General features: G+C 45.7%; 8 non-coding genes across 8 annotated transcripts; all 8 read right to left on the bottom strand.

Annotated features, from left to right (window-relative positions):
- Window positions 1-6,103: 6,103 nt before the first annotated feature.
- On the bottom strand, window positions 6,104-6,175 carry TRNAE-UUC. Its single transcript has one exon. It is a non-coding gene; the product is annotated as a tRNA-Glu (tRNA).
- Window positions 6,176-7,982: 1,807 nt separating this feature from the next.
- On the bottom strand, window positions 7,983-8,054 carry TRNAE-UUC. The gene has a single exon. It is a non-coding gene; the product is annotated as a tRNA-Glu (tRNA).
- Window positions 8,055-9,859: 1,805 nt separating this feature from the next.
- On the bottom strand, window positions 9,860-9,931 carry TRNAE-UUC. The gene has a single exon. It is a non-coding gene; the product is annotated as a tRNA-Glu (tRNA).
- A 1,808-nt stretch (window positions 9,932-11,739) lies between these two features.
- On the bottom strand, window positions 11,740-11,811 carry TRNAE-UUC. The gene has a single exon. It is a non-coding gene; the product is annotated as a tRNA-Glu (tRNA).
- Window positions 11,812-13,598: 1,787 nt separating this feature from the next.
- TRNAE-UUC lies at window positions 13,599-13,670 on the bottom strand. The gene has a single exon. It is a non-coding gene; the product is annotated as a tRNA-Glu (tRNA).
- Window positions 13,671-15,477: 1,807 nt separating this feature from the next.
- TRNAE-UUC lies at window positions 15,478-15,549 on the bottom strand. Its single transcript has one exon. It is a non-coding gene; the product is annotated as a tRNA-Glu (tRNA).
- A 1,786-nt stretch (window positions 15,550-17,335) lies between these two features.
- Window positions 17,336-17,406, bottom strand: TRNAE-UUC. The gene has a single exon. It is a non-coding gene; the product is annotated as a tRNA-Glu (tRNA).
- Window positions 17,407-19,215: 1,809 nt separating this feature from the next.
- Window positions 19,216-19,287, bottom strand: TRNAE-UUC. Its single transcript has one exon. It is a non-coding gene; the product is annotated as a tRNA-Glu (tRNA).
- Window positions 19,288-23,861: the final 4,574 nt, after the last annotated feature.

The following is a 23,861-nucleotide window of genomic DNA, read 5'->3' as shown; positions in this document are numbered from 1 at the left end:
GCACCTAACTTAATTATTAAATTAGGTGCCAATTGGCCTTAAGTACCAATAATAGTCCTTAGATGGCATTAATTGGTGATAATTGGCATTAATTTGTAATTACGTACATAACTATACTTGGGTGCTAGTCTATAAACATAGCGCTTAAAAGTGGGTTCACATGGGTGGATCAGGGGCATTTCTTGCACTTGCACATGTAAATTATAGAATATTACTACTTATGCATGCAACTGCCAACTGTAGGTGCAACCATTTACACCAGCCTGTGACATGGCATAAGTGCTTGTGTCTAAATTTAAAAATGTTTATGCCAACTTACGCTCTATTCTATAATTTATTTATTTATTTGTCGCATTTGTATCCCACATTTTCCCAGACACAAGCAAGCTCAATGTGGCTTACAAGACAATAATAAATAGGGTCAGGTAAGGGAGGGGTACATGTGTAAAATAAGAAACAAAGTAATATGTAATAAATTTCATGCACACTTTCCATTATAGAATTGGCACTTATCGCTGGATTCTATCTATCGTGCCTAGCGTTCCACGCAGAAATCCAAGCGTATTGTACAACGATGTGTGTAACTTAATTGTCTTAATAAGCCAATCAGCATTTTTAACAGCACATAAGCAATAATGAGCAATACTTGACAACAATTAGAATTTATGTGCACAATTCGCTAAGCATATTCTGTAATACAGAGCACCTAAATTCTAACGTGTGCAGTCAAAAAGGGGCACGGCTATGAGCGGGGAAATGGGCATTTCATGGACGTTCCAAAATTTACACACACTATTATAGAATACATCCCTCTGCACCTAAATCTATTGTGGGGAAGAACAGCAAAGGTATCCATGGAAGACCCCTAAGCATAGCATTACAAACAAGAAAAGTGGAGGGGAGAGTAAACCTCAGCCTAGGGGGAAAGCCCTCAAGAGAAAAAGGATGGAGGTTTGCCCCTCAGCCCAATAGAGAGGCGGAAGTAGAAGAGAGGAAGTTAAGCCAGGAAAGGAATGATCTTGACCCCATGGACTGTGAATGAACCCCTTTTAAAACAGCCAAAAGCTCAGTAGAGAGGGAACTGGAGAAGAAAAACTGCCAGGAAACGGAAGCAGCAGAAGACATCAATCCCATTGAAATTATGGAATTAAGTGTGTGAGCATTATCTTGTTATTTTGATTTTTTTTTTTTTTGTAAAGAAAACCCAGCTGGAAAATATTAGTTGAAAGGGTCAACAGTAGCTGTAGGTGGATCCAATAGCCTTACAAACACTGGGAGGGAGGAGGGCTGCACAGCCTTGGCAAGACCCGAAAAGCCAAGGCTGTATTTTTGTTGAATCCTATACCTTTAATGTTTGGGGGATTGAACAAGAGTGATAAGAAAAATACATTGAATTTTTGTTTCTCCATTGAAAGACTCATAGGGAAGTGAAAACGAAAAAGGGTATTAGGATGAAAGTGGACACCCTAGTGGTGTAATGACTGAAGTGAGTACTGCATAAATAAATGCTTCACTATTCATATTGCTTTCTTGGCTGCTGGCTACAAACTTCAGACAAATAAAGGCATGCCTTTTCCACTATTAAACAGCTGTTTTCAACTGTTTTGCATGGAAATATTGTTCGACTAAGTACATAGTATATGAAAGGCATTTACAATCCCTTTCTAGACTTGCATCGTTTTTCTTTTTTTCTTAACAAGACTCTTAGGTTTTCTAGAATAACCCAGGCTGCCCGCATCCACGGTGCTTAAGAGTGCACGTGCGGACTATACACAAATATTGTTTTCTGTATTCATTTGAAATGGAATCCAGTTTGACCTCTGGAACGAAACACTCAGTTGGCTGTATTTTTCTCGCCGTGCATCGCAGCTAAGATCATCAAGAAAACGTGGTAGGGCTGTGGATACGTTAGCGCATATTCAGTCCGTTAGCGCACCTTCAGACCTTAAGTGCGTACTGTACACGCACATCAACGTACACATTAAAGGTGCACTAAGCTATTTAAAGCGCATTCAAAAATCTGAAAGCCACATGAACTGAAAAGAGGCTGCAGACTTTTCTCCCTGTGCATAATTACAATGATAGGCTACTGGTAAAGGAAACGTTTTCCTACTTCTTCCATGCGCGAGGGGCCCTCTGTTGTACAGAGGAGTACCATTGTATCCATCAAATCTGACATTTCACTGCATCGAATGCAGGCAATACTGGTCAGATTGGATAAACCAAGTGGTCGTTAAAGACTCACGTCTTCTAACTCTCTATGAAGACAAAGGTACCACAAGTTTGGTGTGTAAAAAACAACTCGTGCACACATGATGCAGATTTCTGTTAAATGGCTCCGCCACAATCCTCCCCTGAAACTTTGCCGCCCTACTATTTATTGACCCCTCTTCCTCCTCCCCTAGCCTCCAAACTGCTGGAATGGCTGTTTAGCCCCGCTGCCTTCCCCGATTGGCGTCTCAACACACTCTCGACTCACTTCAACCTGAATTTCATCCTCTACATTCCACTGAGATCTTCCTACGAGACCTCCAGTGATCTCCTGTAGCCGCTCCTTACGGATCTAGTGCAGATCGATGACTCTCCATTGCAGCGTGTTGAAAACTGGTCCATGTGATTTATCCACCTTTGACGCCGTTATGACCATTTAACCCTTCAGCCTGAATCACTTCATTGGACTACATTTGGAAGATCTTGATCAGAAGTATGTTGTGTGGCATAAGAATACGAGGCCTGATAGAAGATGAGGCACAGCTTCACTGGAAGGAAGAAGTTAAACTTCTGGATGGGATAATGGAAAAGCGCCTACTATTCACATGAAGACTGAAACCTGGCTCACCCCTGACAACTCTGCCTCAATCGCAGCCCTATGCCACGGAGGCTATCTTTTCTCCCATTCGCCCCGCCCAGCTGGCCGTGGTGGCGGCGTCGGGCTACTACTTTCGCCCTCCTGCAGTTTTCAACCTCTTCCCCTACCTCAGTCTCACTGCTTCTCATCCTTTGAAGTTCACTCCATCCGTCTATTCCACCCACTGCCACTCAGAGTTGCAGTCATTTACCGCCACCCCCCCCCCCCCCCGATAAATCCCTCCCTTCCTTCCTTCCTTACTGACTTCGATGCCTGGCTCACCGTTTTTCTCGAGCCCTCATCCCCATCCCTCATTCTTGGTGACTTCAACATTCACACTGATAACCCATCCGACTCATATGTTTCTCAGTTCCTCACTCTTACCTCCTCCTTCAACCTCCAACTGAGCCCCACCACCCCTACTCATAAATCTGGCCACTGTCTTGATCTCATCCTCTCTTCCACTTGCTCTCCCTCCAATTTCTGCGTTTCAGCTCTTCCTCTCTCTGACCATCACCTAATCACATTCACACTTCAGCACCCTCCCCCTCAATCTCGCCCCACACTAACTACTACGTCCAGAAATCTCCAGGCTGTTGACCCCCCCCACCTTATCCTCTTGTATCTCTGATCTCCTCCCTTCCATCTTGTCCTCCAAATCTGTTGACAAAGCTGTCTCCACTTACAATGCCACTCTCTCCTCTGCCCTTGACACCCTTGCACCGTCCATCTCCCATCCCACAAGCCGTACCTATCCCCAGCCCTGGCTGACACCTTGCACCCGATGCCTTCGCTCCTGCGCCCATTCGGCTGAACGCCTCTGGAGGAAATCTCGCGCCCATACTGACTTCATTCACTTCAAATTCATGCTATCCTCCTTCCAATCCTCTCTATTCCTCGCTAAACAGGACTATTACACCCAATTGACTAATTCCCTCAGCTCTAACCCTCGTCGTCTCTTCGCCACCCTCAACTCCCTCCTCAAAGTGCCCTCCGCTCCCACTCCCCCCTCACTCTCTCCGCAATATCTGGCTGACTACTTCCATGACAAGGTCCAGAAGATCAACCTTGAATTCACCACTAAACCTTCTCCTCCTCTTCATCCTATAACCCACTCTCTCAACCAACCTACCCAGGCCTCCTTCTCCTCTTTTCCTGCTATCACTGAAGAGGAAATCGCCCATCTCCTCTCCTCCTCGAAATCCACCACCTGTTCCTCAGACCCCATCCCCACCAACTTACTTAACACCATCACTCCTACTATCACCCCCACCATCTGTCATATCCTCAACCTCTCTCTCTCCACTGCAACTGTCCCAGACACCTTCAAGCATGCCGTGATCACACCACTCCTCAAAAAACCATCACTTGACCCTACCTGTCCCTCCAACTACCGCCCCATTTCCCTCCTACCCTTCCTCTCCAAGATACTTGAACGCGCAATTCACAGCCGCTGCATTGATTACCTCTTCTCTCATGCCATCCTCGATCCGCTTCAATCCGGCTTTCGCCCCCTACACTCGACAAAAACAGCACTATCTAAAGTCTGCAATGACCTGTTCCTCGCCAAATCTAAAGGTCACTATTCAATCCTCATCCTCCTCGACCTATCCGCCGCTTTTGACACTGTCAATCACAACCTACTTCTTGACACACTGTCCTCCTTTGGGTTCCAAGGCTCTGTCCTCTCCTGGTTCTCCTCTTATCTCTCCCATCGTACATTCAGAGTACACTCTCATGGTTCATCCTCCTCCCCTATCCCGCTCTCTGTTGGAGTTCCCCAGGGATCTGTCCTTGGGCCCCTTCTTTTTTCAATCTACACCTCTTCCTTAGGCTCCCTAATCTCTTCTCATGGTTTCCACTATCATCTTTATGCTGACGACACCCAGCTTTATCTCTCCACACCAGAAATCACTGCGGAAACCCAGGCCAAAGTACTGGCCTGCTTATCCAACATTGCTGCCTGGATGTCCAACCGTCACCTGAAACTAAACATGGCCAAGACGGAACTTATTGTGTTCCCACCCAAACCCACTTCTCCTCTCCCTTCACTCTTTATCTCAATTGATAACACCCTCATCGTCCCCGTCTCATCTGCCCGCAACCTTGGTGTCATCTTCGACTCCTCCCTCTCCTTCTCTGCGCATATCCAGCAGATAGCCAAGACCTGTCCTTCTTCCTCTATAACATTAGCAAAATTCGCCCCCTCCTCTCCGAGCACACCACTCAAACTCTCATCCACTCTCTCATTATCTCTCGCCTTGACTACTGCAACCTACTCCTCACCGGCCTCCCACTTAGCCATCTATCCCCCCTTCAGTCCATCCAGAACTCGGCCGCACGTCTTATCTTCCGCCTCAACCGATATACTCATATCACCCCTCTCCTCAAGTCACTTCACTGGCTTCCGATCAGATATCGCATACAGTTCAAGCTTCTCCTACTCACCTACAAATGCACTCAATCTGCAGCCCCTCCTTACCTCTCTACTCTCATCTCCCCTTATGTCCCCACCCGTAACCTCCGCTCTCTAGACAAATCCCTCCTTTCAGTACCCTTCTCCACCACCGCCAACTCTAGGCTTCGCCCTTTCTGCCTCGCTTCACCCCATGCTTGGAACAAACTCCCTGAGCCCATACGCCGGGCCCCCTCCATACCCATCTTCAAATCATTGCTCAAAGCCCACCTCTTCAACGTCACCTTCGGCACCTAATCACTACACCTCTTCTCAGGAAATCTTAACTACCCCAACTTGACATTTCGTCCTTTAGATTGTAAACTCTTCTGAGCAGGGACTGTCCTTATTTGTTAATTTGTACAGCGCTGCGTAACCCTAGTAGCGCTCTAGAAATGTTAAGTAGTAGTAGTAGTAGTAGTAGACAGCAGATGAGTTCCTCTTTGCACCGCTGCCTTGGCAGATGACACAGAAAAAGTCTCATATAATCCCTTCAGGAAGCCCGGCCAGGGATACTTAGCACTATACTAAGGAGGAGGAAGAGCAGGAGGGCTGCTGGGGTAGTGGAGTAGTCAGCTATCCTTTGCCTTCTGTGTGCAGGTTCTCGGGGAGAGGAACACTGCTGCTTAACTGAGCGTGCATCCTTTCAATCAAAACGTTTAGCTCGTTGCAGGGATGCTGGAGAAAGACACATATATTATCCACACTTTGCTGTGCTAAAAGGAGAGAGAAGAAACTGAAAGATCTGCCCTTCTATTCTCAGGGTAGGCTGGTGCTAGTAAGTAAGAGAAGATAAAACTTTCCCATACCGGGAGTTGAACCCAGGCCGCCTGGGTGAAAACCAGGAATCCTAACCGCTAGACCATATGGGAGAGATACTGAGAGGAAGGCTACTGTCAATAGCTGCAGAATATAATAGGCTACCCCTGCCAGGCAATGGGTCACTACTGGTTGTGTGAGTTGGGAGGGGTGCTATGGCCTGCTGTCCTCCATCTTCTCAGGTGGATCTCTTGGCTGCTGGCTACAAACCTCAGACGAATAAAGGCTTGCCTTTTCCACTACTAAACATCTGTTTTCAACTGTTTTGCGTGGAAATATTGTTCGACTAAGTACATAGTTTAGGAAAGCCATTTACAATCCCTTTCTAGACTTGCATCGTTTTTTTGGTTTTTCTTTTTCTTAACAAGACTCTTAGGTTTTCTAGAATAGCCCACGCTGCCCGCATCCATGGTGCTTAAGAGTGCACGTGCGGACTATACACAAATATTGTTTTCTGTATTCATTTCAAATGGAATCCAGTTTGACCTCTGGAACGTAACACTCAGTTGGCTGTATTTTTCTCGCCGTGCATCGTAGCTAAGATCATCAAGAAAACGTGGTAGGGCTGTGGATACGTTAGCGCATATTCAGTCCGTTAGCGCACCTTCAGACCTTAAGTGCGCACTGTACACGCACATCAACGTACGCATTAAAGGTGCACTAAGCTATTTAAAGCGCATTCAAAAATCTGAAAGCCACATGAACTGAAAAGAGGCTGCAGACTTTTCTCCCTGTGCATAATTACAATGATAGGCTACTGGTAAAGGAAACGTTTTCCTACTTCTTTCATGCACGAGGGGCCCTCTGTTCTACAGAGGAGTACCATTGTATCCGTCAAATCTGACATTTCACGGCATCAAATGCAGGCAATATTGGTCAGATTGGATAAACCAAGTGGTCGTTAAAGACTCACGTCTTCTAATTGTCTATGAAGAGAAAAGTACCACAAATTTGGTGTGTAAAAAACAACTCGTGCACACATGATGCAGATTTCTGTTAAATGGCTCCTCCACAATCCTCCCCTGAAACTTTGCCGCCCTACTATTTATTGACCCCTCTTTCTCCTCCCCTAGCCTCCAAACTGCTGGAATGGCTGTTTAGCCCCGCTGCCTTCCCCCATTGGCGTCTCAACACACTCTCGACTCACTTCAACCTGCATTTCCTTCTCTACATTCCACTGAGATCTTCTTACGAGACCTCCAGTGACTAGCCGCTCCTTACGGGTCTAGTGCAGATTGATGACTCTCCATTACAGCGTGTTGAAAACTGGTCCATGTGATTTGTCCACCTTTGACGCCGTTATGACCATTTAACCCTTCAGCCTAAATCACTTCATTGGACTACATTTGGAAGATCTTGGTCAGAAGTATGTTGTGTGGCATAAGAACACGAGGCCTGATAGAAGATGAGGCACAGCTTCACTGGAAGGAAGAAGTTAAGCTTCTGGATGGGATAATGGAAAAGCGCCTATTATTCACATGAAGACAGCAGATGAGTTCCTCTTTGCACCGCTACCTTGGCAGATGACACAGAAAAAGCCTCGTATCATCCCTTCGGGAAGCCCGGCCAGGGATACTTAGCACTATACTAACGAGGAGGAAGAGCAGGAGGGCTGCTCGGGTGGTGGAGTAGTCACCTTTCCTTTGCCTTCTGTGTGCAGATTCTAGGAGAGAGGAACACTGCTGCTTAACTGAGCGTGCATCCTTTCAATCAAACCTTTTAGCTCATTGCAGGGATGGTGGAGAAAGACCCATATATTATCCACATTTTGCTGTGCTAAAAGGAGGGAGAAGGAACTGAAAGATCTGCTCTTCTATTCTCAGGGTAGGCTGGTGCTAGTAAGTAAGAGAAGATAAATTTTTCCCATACCGGGAGTTGAACCCAGGCCGCCTGGGTGAAAACCAGGAATCCTAACCGCTAGACCATATGGGAGAGATACTGAGAGGAAGGCTACTGTCAATAGCTGCAGAATAAAATAGGCTACCCCTGCCAGGCAATGGGTCACTACCGGTTGTGTGAGTTGGGAGGGGTGCTATGGCCTGCTGTTCTCCATCTTCTCAGGTGGATCTCTTGGCTGCTGGCTACAAACCTCAGACGAATAAAGGCTTGCCTTTTCCACTACTAAACATCTGTTTTCAACTGTTTTGCGTGGAAATATTGTTCGACTAAGTACATAGTTTAGGAAAGCCATTTACAATCCCTTTCTAGACTTGCATCGTTTTTTTGGTTTTTCTTTTTCTTAACAAGACTCTTAGGTTTTCTAGAATAGCCCAGGCTGCCCGCATCCATGGTGCTTAAGAGTGCACGTGCGGACTATACACAAATATTGTTTTCTGTATTCATTTGAAATGGAATCCAGTTTGACCTCTGGAACGTAACACTCAGTTGGCTGTATTTTTCTCGCCGTGCATCGTAGCTAAGATCATCAAGAAAACGTGGTAGGGCTGTGGATACGTTAGTGCATATTCAGTCCGTTAGCGCACCTTCAGACCTTAAGTGCGCACTGTACACGCACATCAACGTACACATTAAAGGTGCACTAAGCTATTTAAAGCGCATAAAAATCTGAAAGCCACATGAACTGAAAAGAGGCTGCAGACTTTTCTCCCTGTGCATAATTACAATGATAGGCTACTGGTAAAGGAAACGTTTTCCTACTTCTTTCATGCGCGAGGGGCCCTCTGTTCTACAGAGGAGTACCATTGTATCCGTCAAATCTGACATTTCACGGCATCAAATGCAGGCAATATTGGTCAGATTGGATAAACCAAGTGGTCGTTAAAGACTCACGTCTTCTAATTGTCTATGAAGAGAAAAGTACCACAAATTTGGTGTGTAAAAAACAACTCGTGCACACATGATGCAGATTTCTGTTAAATGGCTCCTCCACAATCCTCCCCTGAAACTTTGCCGCCCTACTATTTATTGACCCCTCTTTCTCCTCCCCTAGCCTCCAAACTGCTGGAATGGCTGTTTAGCCCCGCTGCCTTCCCCCATTGGCGTCTCAACACACTCTCGACTCACTTCAACCTGCATTTCCTTCTCTACATTCCACTGAGATCTTCTTACGAGACCTCCAGTGACTAGCCGCTCCTTACGGGTCTAGTGCAGATTGATGACTCTCCATTACAGCGTGTTGAAAACTGGTCCATGTGATTTGTCCACCTTTGACGCCGTTATGACCATTTAACCCTTCAGCCTAAATCACTTCATTGGACTACATTTGGAAGATCTTGGTCAGAAGTATGTTGTGTGGCATAAGAACACGAGGCCTGATAGAAGATGAGGCACAGCTTCACTGGAAGGAAGAAGTTAAGCTTCTGGATGGGATAATGGAAAAGCGCCTATTATTCACATGAAGACAGCAGATGAGTTCCTCTTTGCACCGCTACCTTGGCAGATGACACAGAAAAAGCCTCGTATCATCCCTTCGGGAAGCCCGGCCAGGGATACTTAGCACTATACTAACGAGGAGGAAGAGCAGGAGGGCTGCTCGGGTGGTGGAGTAGTCACCTTTCCTTTGCCTTCTGTGTGCAGATTCTAGGAGAGAGGAACACTGCTGCTTAACTGAGCGTGCATCCTTTCAATCAAACCTTTTAGCTCATTGCAGGGATGGTGGAGAAAGACCCATATATTATCCACATTTTGCTGTGCTAAAAGGAGGGAGAAGGAACTGAAAGATCTGCTCTTCTATTCTCAGGGTAGGCTGGTGCTAGTAAGTAAGAGAAGATAAATTTTTCCCATACCGGGAGTTGAACCCAGGCCGCCTGGGTGAAAACCAGGAATCCTAACCGCTAGACCATATGGGAGAGATGCTTGAGAAGAAGGCTACTGTCAATAGCTGCAGAATATAATAGGCTACCCCTGCCAGGCAATGGGTCACTACTGGTTGTGTGAGTTGGGAGGGGTGCTATGGCCTGCTGTCCTCCATCTTCTCAGGTGGATCTCTTGGCTGCTGGCTACAAACCTCAGACGAATAAAGGCTTGCCTTTTCCACTACTAAACATCTGTTTTCAACTGTTTTGAGTGGAAATATTGTTCGACTAAGTACATAGTTTAGGAAAGCCATTTACAATCCCTTTCTAGACTTGCATCGTTTTTTTGGTTTTTCTTTTTCTTAACAAGACTCTTAGGTTTTCTAGAATAGGCCAGGCTGCCCGCATCCACGGTGCTTAAGAGTGCACATGCGGACTATACACAAATATTGTTTTCTGTATTCATTTGAAATGGAATCCAGTTTGACCTCTGGAACGAAACACTCAGTTCGCTGTATTTTTCTCGCCGTGCATCGCAGCTAAGATCATCAAGAAAACGTGGTAGGGCTGTGGATACGTTAGCGCATATTCAGTCCGTTAGCGCACCTTCAGACCTTAAGTGCGTACTGTACACGCACATCAACGTACGCATTAAAGGTGCACTAAGCTATTTAAAGCGCATTCAAAAATCTGAAAGCCACATGAACTGAAAAGAGGCTGCAGACTTTTCTCCCTGTGCATAATTACAATGATAGGCTACTGGTAAAGGAAACGTTTTCCTACTTCTTTCATGCGCGAGGGGCCCTCTGTTCTACAGAGGAGTATCATTGTATCCGTCAAATCTGACATTTCACGGCATCAAATGCAGGCAATATTGGTCAGATTGGATAAACCAAGTGGTCGTTAAAGACTCACGTCTTCTAATTGTCTATGAAGAGAAAAGTACCACAAATTTGGTGTGTAAAAAACAACTCGTGCACACATGATGCAGATTTCTGTTAAATGGCTCCTCCACAATCCTCCCCTGAAACTTTGCCGCCCTACTATTTATTGACCCCTCTTTCTCCTCCCCTAGCCTCCAAACTGCTGGAATGGCTGTTTAGCCCCGCTGCCTTCCCCCATTGGCGTCTCAACACACTCTCGACTCACTTCAACCTGCATTTCCTTCTCTACATTCCACTGAGATCTTCTTACGAGACCTCCAGTGACTAGCCGCTCCTTACGGGTCTAGTGCAGATTGATGACTCTCCATTACAGCGTGTTGAAAACTGGTCCATGTGATTTGTCCACCTTTGACGCCGTTATGACCATTTAACCCTTCAGCCTAAATCACTTCATTGGACTACATTTGGAAGATCTTGGTCAGACGTATGTTGTGTGGCATAAGAACACGAGGCCTGATAGAAGATGAGGCACAGCTTCACTGGAAGGAAGAAGTTAAGCTTCTGGATGGGATAATGGAAAAGCGCCTATTATTCACATGAAGACAGCAGATGAGTTCCTCTTTGCACCGCTACCTTGGCAGATGACACAGAAAAAGCCTCGTATCATCCCTTCGGGAAGCCCGGCCAGGGATACTTAGCACTATACTAACGAGGAGGAAGAGCAGGAGGGCTGCTCGGGTGGTGGAGTAGTCACCTTTCCTTTGCCTTCTGTGTGCAGATTCTAGGAGAGAGGAACACTGCTGCTTAACTGAGCGTGCATCCTTTCAATCAAACCTTTTAGCTCATTGCAGGGATGGTGGAGAAAGACCCATATATTATCCACATTTTGCTGTGCTAAAAGGAGGGAGAAGGAACTGAAAGATCTGCTCTTCTATTCTCAGGGTAGGCTGGTGCTAGTAAGTAAGAGAAGATAAATTTTTCCCATACCGGGAGTTGAACCCAGGCCGCCTGGGTGAAAACCAGGAATCCTAACCGCTAGACCATATGGGAGAGATGCTTGAGAAGAAGGCTACTGTCAATAGCTGCAGAATATAATAGGCTACCCCTGCCAGGCAATGGGTCACTACTGGTTGTGTGAGTTGGGAGGGGTGCTATGGCCTGCTGTCCTCCATCTTCTCAGGTGGATCTCTTGGCTGCTGGCTACAAACCTCAGACGAATAAAGGCTTGCCTTTTCCACTACTAAACATCTGTTTTCAACTGTTTTGCGTGGAAATATTGTTCGACTAAGTACATAGTTTAGGAAAGCCATTTACAATCCCTTTCTAGACTTGCATCGTTTTTTTGGTTTTTCTTTTTCTTAACAAGACTCTTAGGTTTTCTAGAATAGCCCAGGCTGCCCGCATCCATGGTGCTTAAGAGTGCACGTGCGGACTATACACAAATATTGTTTTCTGTATTCATTTCAAATGGAATCCAGTTTGACCTCTGGAACGTAACACTCAGTTGGCTGTATTTTTCTCGCCGTGCATCGTAGCTAAGATCATCAAGAAAACGTGGTAGGGCTGTGGATACGTTAGCGCATATTCAGTCCGTAGCGCACCTTCAGACCTTAAGTGCGCTACTGTACACGCACATCAACGTACGCATTAAAGGTGCACTAAGCTATTTAAGCGCATTCAAAAATCTGAAAGCCACATGAACTGAAAAGAGGCTGCAGACTTTTCTCCCTGTGCATAATTACAATGATAGGCTACTGGTAAAGGAAACGTTTTCCTACTTCTTTCATGCGCGAGGGGCCCTCTGTTCTACAGAGGAGTACCATTGTATCCGTCAAATCTGACATTTCACGGCATCAAATGCAGGCAATATTGGTCAGATTGGATAAACCAAGTGGTCGTTAAAGACTCACGTCTTCTAATTGTCTATGAAGAGAAAAGTACCACAAATTTGGTGTGTAAAAAACAACTCGTGCACACATGATGCAGATTTCTGTTAAATGGCTCCTCCACAATCCTCCCCTGAAACTTTGCCGCCCTACTATTTATTGACCCCTCTTTCTCCTCCCCTAGCCTCCAAACTGCTGGAATGGCTGTTTAGCCCCGCTGCCTTCCCCCATTGGCGTCTCAACACACTCTCGACTCACTTCAACCTGCATTTCCTCTCTACATTCCACTGAGATCTTCTTACGAGACCTCCAGTGACTAGCCGCTCCTTACGGGTCTAGTGCAGATTGATGACTCTCCATTACAGCGTGTTGAAAACTGGTCCATGTGATTTGTCCACCTTTGACGCCGTTATGACCATTTAACCCTTCAGCCTAAATCACTTCATTGGACTACATTTGGAAGATCTTGGTCAGACGTATGTTGTGTGGCATAAGAACACGAGGCCTGATAGAAGATGAGGCACAGCTTCACTGGAAGGAAGAAGTTAAGCTTCTGGATGGGATAATGGAAAAGCGCCTATTATTCACATGAAGACAGCAGATGAGTTCCTCTTTGCACCGCTACCTTGGCAGATGACACAGAAAAAGCCTCGTATCATCCCTTCGGGAAGCCCGGCCAGGGATACTTAGCACTATACTAACGAGGAGGAAGAGCAGGAGGGCTGCTCGGGTGGTGGAGTAGTCACCTTTCCTTTGCCTTCTGTGTGCAGATTCTAGGAGAGAGGAACACTGCTGCTTAACTGAGCGTGCATCCTTTCAATCAAACCTTTTAGCTCATTGCAGGGATGGTGGAGAAAGACCCATATATTATCCACATTTTGCTGTGCTAAAAGGAGGGAGAAGGAACTGAAAGATCTGCTCTTCTATTCTCAAGTAAGAGAAGATAAATTTTTCCCATACCGGGAGTTGAACCCAGGCCGCCTGGGTGAAAACCAGGAATCCTAACCGCTAGACCATATGGGAGAGATACTGAGAGGAAGGCTACTGTCAATAGCTGCAGAATATAATAGGCTACCCCTGCCAGGCAATGGGTCACTACTGGTTGTGTGAGTTGGGAGGGGTGCTATGGCCTGCTGTCCTCCATCTTCTCAGGTGGATCTCTTGGCTGCTGGCTACAAACCTCAGACGAATAAAGGCTTGCCTTTTCCACTACTAAACATCTGTTTTCAACTGTTTTGCGTGGAAATATTGTTCGACTAAGTACATAGTATAGGAAAGCCATTTACAATCCCTTTCTAGACTTGCATCGTTTTTTTGGTTTTTCTTTTTCTTAACAAGACTCTTAGGTTTTCTAGAATAGCCCAGGCTGCCCGCATCCATGGTGCTTAAAAGTGCACGTGCGGACTATACACAAATATTGTTTTCTGTATTCATTTCAAATGGAATCCAGTTTGACCTCTGGAACGTAACACTCAGTTGGCTGTATTTTTCTCGCCGTGCATCGTTGCTAAGATCATCAAGAAAACGTGGTAGGGCTGTGGATACGTTAGCGCATATTCAGTCCGTTAGCGCACCTTCAGACCTTAAGTGCGCACTGTACACGCACATCAACGTACGCATTAAAGGTGCACTAAGCTATTTAAAGCGCATTCAAAAATCTGAAAGCCACATGAACTGAAAAGAGGCTGCAGACTTTTCTCCCTGTGCATAATTACAATGATAGGCTACTGGTAAAGGAAACGTTTTCCTACTTCTTTCATGCGCGAGGGGCCCTCTGTTCTACAGAGGAGTACCATTGTATCCGTCAAATCTGACATTTCACGGCATCAAATGCAGGCAATATTGGTCAGATTGGATAAACCAAGTGGTCGTTAAAGACTCACGTCTTCTAATTGTCTATGAAGAGAAAAGTACCACAAATTTGGTGTGTAAAAAACAACTCGTGCACACATGATGCAGATTTCTGTTAAATGGCTCCTCCACAATCCTCCCCTGAAACTTTGCCGCCCTACTATTTATTGACCCCTCTTTCTCCTCCCCTAGCCTCCAAACTGCTGGAATGGCTGTTTAGCCCCGCTGCCTTCCCCCATTGGCGTCTCAACACACTCTCGACTCACTTCAACCTGCATTTCCTTCTCTACATTCCACTGAGATCTTCTTACGAGACCTCCAGTGACTAGCCGCTCCTTACGGGTCTAGTGCAGATTGATGACTCTCCATTACAGCGTGTTGAAAACTGGTCCATGTGATTTGTCCACCTTTGACGCCGTTATGACCATTTAACCCTTCAGCCTAAATCACTTCATTGGACTACATTTGGAAGATCTTGGTCAGACGTATGTTGTGTGGCATAAGAACACGAGGCCTGATAGAAGATGAGGCACAGCTTCACTGGAAGGAAGACGTTAAGCTTCTGGATGGGATAATGGAAAAGCGCCTATTATTCACATGAAGACAGCAGATGAGTTCCTCTTTGCACCGCTACCTTGGCAGATGACACAGAAAAAGCCTCGTATCATCCCTTCGGGAAGCCCGGCCAGGGATACTTAGCACTATACTAACGAGGAGGAAGAGCAGGAGGGCTGCTCGGGTGGTGGAGTAGTCACCTTTCCTTTGCCTTCTGTGTGCAGATTCTAGGAGAGAGGAACACTGCTGCTTAACTGAGCGTGCATCCTTTCAATCAAACCTTTTAGCTCATTGCAGGGATGGTGGAGAAAGACCCATATATTATCCACATTTTGCTGTGCTAAAAGGAGGGAGAAGGAACTGAAAGATCTGCTCTTCTATTCTCAGGGTAGGCTGGTGCTAGTAAGTAAGAGAAGATAAATTTTTCCCATACCGGGAGTTGAACCCAGGCCGCCTGGGTGAAAACCAGGAATCCTAACCGCTAGACCATATGGGAGAGATACTGAGAGGAAGGCTACTGTCAATAGCTGCAGAATATAATAGGCTACCCCTGCCAGGCAATGGGTCACTACTGGTTGTGTGAGTTGGGAGGGGTGCTATGGCCTGCTGTCCTCCATCTTCTCAGGTGGATCTCTTGGCTGCTGGCTACAAACCTCAGACGAATAAAGGCTTGCCTTTTCCACTACTAAACATCTGTTTTCAACTGTTTTGCGTGGAAATATTGTTCGACTAAGTACATAGTTTAGGAAAGCCATTTACAATCCCTTTCTAGACTTGCATCGTTTTTTGGTTTTTCTTTTTCTTAACAAGACTCTTAGGTTTTCTAGAATAGCCCAGGCTGCCCGCATCCATGGTGCTTAAGAGTGCACGTGCGGACTATACACAAATATTGTTTTCTGTATTCATTTCAAATGGAATCCAGTTTGACCTCTGGAACGTAACACTCAGTTGGCTGTATTTTTCTCGCCGTGCATCGTAGCTAAGATCATCAAGAAAACGTGGTAGGGCTGTGGATACGTTAGCGCACCTTCAGACCTTAAGTGCGCACTGTACACGCACATCAACGTACGCATTAAAGGTGCACTAAGCTATTTAAAGCGCATTCAAAAATCTGAAAGCCACATGAACTGAAAAGAGGCTGCAGACTTTTCTCCCTGTGCATAATTACAATGATAGGCTACTGGTAAAGGAAACGTTTTCCTACTTCTTTCATGCGCGAGGGGCCCTCTGTTCTACAGAGGAGTACCATTGTATCCGTCAAATCTGACATTTCACGGCATCAAATGCAGGCAATATTGGTCAGATTGGATAAACCAAGTGGTCGTTAAAGACTCACGTCTTCTAATTGTCTATGAAGAGAAAAGTACCACAAATTTGGTGTGTAAAAAACAACTCGTGCACACATGATGCAGATTTCTGTTAAATGGCTCCTCCACAATCCTCCCCTGAAACTTTGCCGCCCTACTATTTATTGACCCCTCTTTCTCCTCCCCTAGCCTCCAAACTGCTGGAATGGCTGTTTAGCCCCGCTGCCTTCCCCCATTGGCGTCTCAACACACTCTCGACTCACTTCAACCTGCATTTCCTTCTCTACATTCCACTGAGATCTTCTTACGAGACCTCCAGTGACTAGCCGCTCCTTACGGGTCTAGTGCAGATTGATGACTCTCCATTACAGCGTGTTGAAAACTGGTCCATGTGATTTGTCCACCTTTGACGCCGTTATGACCATTTAACCCTTCAGCCTAAATCACTTCATTGGACTACATTTGGAAGATCTTGGTCAGAAGTATGTTGTGTGGCATAAGAACACGAGGCCTGATAGAAGATGAGGCACAGCTTCACTGGAAGAAGAAGTTAAGCTTCTGGATGGGATAATGGAAAAGCGCCTATTATTCACATGAAGACAGCAGATGAGTTCCTCTTTGCACCGCTACCTTGGCAGATGACACAGAAAAAGCCTCGTATCATCCCTTCGGGAAGCCCGGCCAGGGATACTTAGCACTATACTAACGAGGAGGAAGAGCAGGAGGGCTGCTCGGGTGGTGGAGTAGTCACCTTTCCTTTGCCTTCTGTGTGCAGATTCTAGGAGAGAGGAACACTGCTGCTTAACTGAGCGTGCATCCTTTCAATCAAACCTTTTAGCTCATTGCAGGGATGGTGGAGAAAGACCCATATATTATCCACATTTTGCTGTGCTAAAAGGAGGGAGAAGGAACTGAAAGATCTGCTCTTCTATTCTCAGGGTAGGCTGGTGCTAGTAAGTAAGAGAAGATAAATTTTTCCCATACCGGAGTTGAACCCAGGCCGCCTGGGTGAAAACCAGGAATCCTAACCGCTAGACCATATGGGAGAGATGCTTGAGAGGAAGGCTACTGTCAATAGCTGCAGAATATAATAGGCTACCCCTGCCAGGCAATGGGTCACTACTGGTTGTGTGAGTTGGGAGGGGTGCTATGGCCTGCTGTCCTCCATCTTCTCAGGTGGATCTCTTGGCTGCTGGCTACAAACCTCAGACGAATAAAGGCTTGCCTTTTCCACTACTAAACATCTGTTTTCAACTGTTTTGAGTGGAAATATTATTCGACTAAGTACATAGTTTAGGAAAGCCATTTACAATCCCTTTCTAGACTTGCATCGTTTTTTGGTTTTTCTTTTTCTTAACAAGACTCTTAGGTTTTCTAGAATAGCCCAGGCTGCCCGCATCCATGGTGCTTAAGAGTGCACGTGCGGACTATACACAAATATTGTTTTCTGTATTCATTTGCAAATGGAATCCAGTTTGACCTCTGGAACGTAACACTCAGTTGGCTGTATTTTTCTCGCCGTGCATCGTAGCTAAGATCATCAAGAAAACGTGGTAGGGCTGTGGATACGTTAGCGCATATTCAGTCCGTTAGCGCACCTTCAGACCTTAAGTGCGCTACTGTACACGCACATCAACGTACGCATTAAAGGTGCACTAAGCTATTTAAAGCGCATTCAAAAATCTGAAAGCCACATGAACTGAAAAGAGGCTGCAGACTTTTCTCCCTGTGCATAATTACAATGATAGGCTACTGGTAAAGGAAACGTTTTCCTACTTCTTTCATGCGCGAGGGGCCCTCTGTTCTACAGAGGAGTATCATTGTATCCGTCAAATCTGACATTTCACGGCATCAAATGCAGGCAATATTGGTCAGATTGGATAAACCAAGTGGTCGTTAAAGACTCACGTCTTCTAATTGTCTATGAAGAGAAAAGTACCACAAATTTGGTGTGTAAAAAACAACTCGTGCACACATGATGCAGATTTCTGTTAAATGGCTCCTCCACAATCCTCCCCTGAAACTTTGCCGCCCTACTATTTATTGACCCCTCTTTCTCCTCCCCTAGCCTCCAAACTGCTGGAATGGCTGTTTAGCCCCGCTGCCTTCCCCCATTGGCGTCTCAACACACTCTCGACTCACTTCAACCTGCATTTCCTTCTCTACATTCCACTGAGATCTTCTTACGAGACCTCCAGTGACTAGCCGCTCCTTACGGGTCTAGTGCAGATTGATGACTCTCCATTACAGCGTGTTGAAAACTGGTCCATGTGATTTGTCCACCTTTGACGCCGTTATGACCATTTAACCCTTCAGCCTAAATCACTTCATTGGACTACATTTGGAAGATCTTGGTCAGAAGTATGTTGTGTGGCATAAGAACACGAGGCCTGATAGAAGATGAGGCACAGCTTCACTGGAAGGAAGAAGTTAAGCTTCTGGATGGGATAATGGAAAAGCGCCTATTATTCACATGAAGACAGCAGATGAGTTCCTCTTTGCACCGCTACCTTGGCAGATGACACAGAAAAAGCCTCGTATCATCCCTTCGGGAAGCCCGGCCAGGGATACTTAGCACTATACTAACGAGGAGGAAGAGCAGGAGGGCTGCTCGGGTGGTGGAGTAGTCACCTTTCCTTTGCCTTCTGTGTGCAGATTCTAGGAGAGAGGAACACTGCTGCTTAACTGAGCGTGCATCCTTTCAATCAAACCTTTTAGCTCATTGCAGGGATGATGGAGAAAGACCCATATATTATCCACATTTTGCTGTGCTAAAAGGAGGGAGAAGGAACTGAAAGATCTGCTCTTCTATTCTCAGGGTAGGCTGGTGCTAGTAAGTAAGAGAAGATAAATTTTTCCCATACCGGGAGTTGAACCCAGGCCGCCTGGGTGAAAACCAGGAATCCTAACCGCTAGACCATATGGGAGAGATGCTGAGAGAAGGCTACTGTCAATAGCTGCAGAATATAATAGGCTACCCCTGCCAGGCAATGGGTCACTACTGGTTGTGTGAGTTGGGAGGGGTGCTATGGCCTGCTGTCCTCCATCTTCTCAGGTGGATCTCTTGGCTGCTGGCTACAAACCTCAGACGAATAAAGGCTTGCCTTTTCCACTACTAAACATCTGTTTTCAACTGTTTTGCGTGGAAATATTGTTTGACTAAGTACATAGTTTAGGAAAGCCATTTACAATCCCTTTCTAGACTTGCATCGTTTTTTTGGTTTTTCTTTTTCTTAACAAGACTCTTAGGTTTTCTAGAATAGCCCAGGCTGCCCGCATCCACTGGTGCTTAAGAGTGCACGTGCGGACTATACACAAATATTGTTTTCTGTATTCATTTGCAAATGGAATCCAGTTTGACCTCTGGAACGAAACACTCAGTTCGCTGTATTTTTCTCGCCGTGCATCGCAGCTAAGATCATCAAGAAAACGTGGTAGGGCTGTGGATACGTTAGCGCATATTCAGTCCGTTAGCGCACCTTCAGACCTTAAGTGCGCTACTGTACACGCACATCAACGTACGCATTAAAGGTGCACTAAGCTATTTAAAGCGCATTCAAAAATCTGAAAGCCACATGAACTGAAAAGAGGCTGCAGACTTTTCTCCCTGTGCATAATTACAATGATAGGCTACTGGTAAAGGAAACGTTTTCCTACTTCTTTCATGCGCGAGGGGCCCTCTGTTCTACAGAGGAGTACCATTGTATCCGTCAAATCTGACATTTCACGGCATCAAATGCAGGCAATATTGGTCAGATTGGATAAACCAAGTGGTCGTTAAAGACTCACGTCTTCTAATTGTCTATGAAGAGAAAAGTACCACAAATTTGGTGTGTAAAAAACAACTCGTGCACACATGATGCAGATTTCTGTTAAATGGCTCCTCCACAATCCTCCCCTGAAACTTTGCCGCCCTACTATTTATTGACCCCTCTTTCTCCTCCCCTAGCCTCCAAACTGCTGGAATGGCTGTTTAGCCCCGCTGCCTTCCCCCATTGGCGTCTCAACACACTCTCGACTCACTTCAACCTGCATTTCCTTCTCTACATTCCACTGAGATCTTCTTACGAGACCTCCAGTGACTAGCCGCTCCTTACGGGTCTAGTGCAGATTGATGACTCTCCATTACAGCGTGTTGAAAACTGGTCCATGTGATTTGTCCACCTTTGACGCCGTTATGACCATTTAACCCTTCAGCCTAAATCACTTCATTGGACTACATTTGGAAGATCTTGGTCAGAAGTATGTTGTGTGGCATAAGAACACGAGGCCTGATAGAAGATGAGGCACAGCTTCACTGGAAGGAAGAAGTTAAGCTTCTGGATGGGATAATGGAAAAGCGCCTATTATTCACATGAAGACAGCAGATGAGTTCCTCTTTGCACCGCTACCTTGGCAGATGACACAGAAAAAGCCTCGTATCATCCCTTCGGGAAGCCCGGCCAGGGATACTTAGCACTATACTAACGAGGAGGAAGAGCAGGAGGGCTGCTCGGGTGGTGGAGTAGTCACCTTTCCTTTGCCTTCTGTGTGCAGATTCTAGGAGAGAGGAACACTGCTGCTTAACTGAGCGTGCATCCTTTCAATCAAACCTTTTAGCTCATTGCAGGGATGGTGGAGAAAGACCCATATATTATCCACATTTTGCTGTGCTAAAAGGAGGGAGAAGGAACTGAAAGATCTGCTCTTCTATTCTCAGGGTAGGCTGGTGCTAGGCTACAAACCTCAGACGAATAAAGGCTTGCCTTTTCCACTACTAAACATCTGTTTTCAACTGTTTTGCGTGGAAATATTGTTCGACTAAGTACATAGTTTAGGAAAGCCATTTACAATCCCTTTCTAGACTTGCATCGTTTTTTGGTTTTTCTTTTTCTTAACAAGACTCTTAGGTTTTCTAGAATAGCCCAGGCTGCCCGCATCCACGGTGCTTAAGAGTGCACGTGCGGACTATACACAAATATTGTTTTCTGTATTCATTTGAAATGGAATCCAGTTTGACCTCTGGAACGAAACACTCAGTTGGCTGTATTTTTCTCGCCGTGCATCGCAGCTAAGATCATCAAGAAAACGTGGTAGGGCTGTGGATACGTTAGCGCATATTCAGTCCGTTAGCGCACCTTCAGACCTTAAGTGCGTACTGTACACGCACATCAACGTACGCATTAAAGGTGCACTAAGCTATTTAAAGCGCATTCAAAAATCTGAAAGCCACATGAACTGAAAAGAGGCTGCAGACTTATTCTCCCTGTGCATAATTACAATGATAGGCTACTGGTAAAGGAAACGTTTTCCTACTTCTTTCATGCGCGAGGGGCCCTCTGTTCTACAGAGGAGTATCATTGTATCCGTCAAATCTGACATTTCACGGCATCAAATGCAGGCAATATTGGTCAGATTGGATAAACCAAGTGGTCGTTAAAGACTCACGTCTTCTAATTGTCTATGAAGAGAAAAGTACCACAAATTTGGTGTGTAAAAAACAACTCGTGCACACATGATGCAGATTTCTGTTAAATGGCTCCTCCACAATCCTCCCCTGAAACTTTGCCGCCCTACTATTTATTGACCCCTCTTTCTCCTCCCCTAGCCTCCAAACTGCTGGAATGGCTGTTTAGCCCCGCTGCCTTCCCCCATTGGCGTCTCAACACACTCTCGACTCACTTCAACCTGCATTTCCTTCTCTACATTCCACTGAGATCTTCTTACGAGACCTCCAGTGACTAGCCGCTCCTTACGGGTCTAGTGCAGATTGATGACTCTCCATTACAGCGTGTTGAAAACTGGTCCATGTGATTTGTCCACCTTTGACGCCGTTATGACCATTTAACCCTTCAGCCTAAATCACTTCATTGGACTACATTTGGAAGATCTTGGTCAGAAGTATGTTGTGTGGCATAAGAACACGAGGCCTGATAGAAGATGAGGCACAGCTTCACTGGAAGGAAGAAGTTAAGCTTCTGGATGGGATAATGGAAAAGCGCCTATTATTCACATGAAGACAGCAGATGAGTTCCTCTTTGCACCGCTACCTTGGCAGATGACACAGAAAAAGCCTCGTATCATCCCTTCGGGAAGCCCGGCCAGGGATACTTAGCACTATACTAACGAGGAGGAAGAGCAGGAGGGCTGCTCGGGTGGTGGAGTAGTCACCTTTCCTTTGCCTTCTGTGTGCAGATTCTAGGAGAGAGGAACACTGCTGCTTAACTGAGCGTGCATCCTTTCAATCAAACCTTTTAGCTCATTGCAGGGATGGTGGAGAAAGACCCATATATTATCCACATTTTGCTGTGCTAAAAGGAGGGAGAAGGAACTGAAAGATCTGCTCTTCTAGTCTCAGGGTAGGCTAGTGCTAGTAAGTAAGAGAAGATAAATTTTTCCCATACCTGAAGTTGAACCCAGGCTGCCTGGGTGAATACCAGGAATCCTAACCACTAGACCATATGGGAGAGATGCCTGAGAAGAAGGCTACTGTCAATAGCTGCAGAATATAATAGGCTACCCCTGCCAGGCAATGGGTCACTACTGGTTGTGTGAGTTGGGAGGGGTGCTATGGCCTGCTGTCCTCCATCTTCTCAGGTGGATCTCTTGGCTGCTGGCTACAAACCTCAGACGAATAAAGGCTTGCCTTTTCCACTACTAAACATCTGTTTTCAACTGTTTTGAGTGGAAATATTGTTCGACTAAGTACATAGTTTAGGAAAGCCATTTACAATCCCTTTCTAGACTTGCATCGTTTTTTGGTTTTTCTTTTTCTTAACAAGACTCTTAGGTTTTCTAGAATAGCCCAGGCTGCCCGCATCCACGGTGCTTAAGAGTGCACATGCCGACTATACACAAAAATTGTTTTCTGTATTCATTTGAAATGGAATCCAGTTTGACCTCTGGAACGAAACACTCAGTTCGCTGTATTTTTCTCGCCGTGCATCGCAGCTAAGATCATCAAGAAAACGTGGTAGGGCTGTGGATACGTTAGCGCATATTCAGTCCGTTAGCCCACCTTCAGACCTTAAGTGCGTACTGTACACGCACATCAACGTACGCATTAAAGGTGCACTAAGCTATTTAAAGCGCATTCAAAAATCTGAAAGCCACATGAACTGAAAAGAGGCTGCAGACTTTTCTCCCTGTGCATAATTACAATGATAGGCTACTGGTAAAGGAAACGTTTTCCTACTTCTTTCATGCGCGAGGGGCCCTCTGTTCTACAGAGGAGTACCATTGTATCCGTCAAATCTGACATTTCACGGCATCAAATGCAGGCAATATTGGTCAGATTGGATAAACCAAGTGGTCGTTAAAGACTCACGTCTTCTAATTGTCTATGAAGAGAAAAGTACCACAAATTTGGTGTGTAAAAAACAACTCGTGCACACATGATGCAGATTTCTGTTAAATGGCTCCTCCACAATCCTCCCCTGAAACTTTGCCGCCCTACTATTTATTGACCCCTCTTTCTCCTCCCCTAGCCTCCAAACTGCTGGAATGGCTGTTTAGCCCCGCT

The sequence above is a fragment of the Microcaecilia unicolor genome, chromosome 2 (assembly GCF_901765095.1).
Source record: "Microcaecilia unicolor chromosome 2, aMicUni1.1, whole genome shotgun sequence".
Lineage (NCBI taxonomy): Eukaryota > Metazoa > Chordata > Amphibia > Gymnophiona > Siphonopidae > Microcaecilia > Microcaecilia unicolor.
Note: the sequence above shows the minus strand (reverse complement) of the source record. Positions and strands in the feature narration are given on the sequence as shown.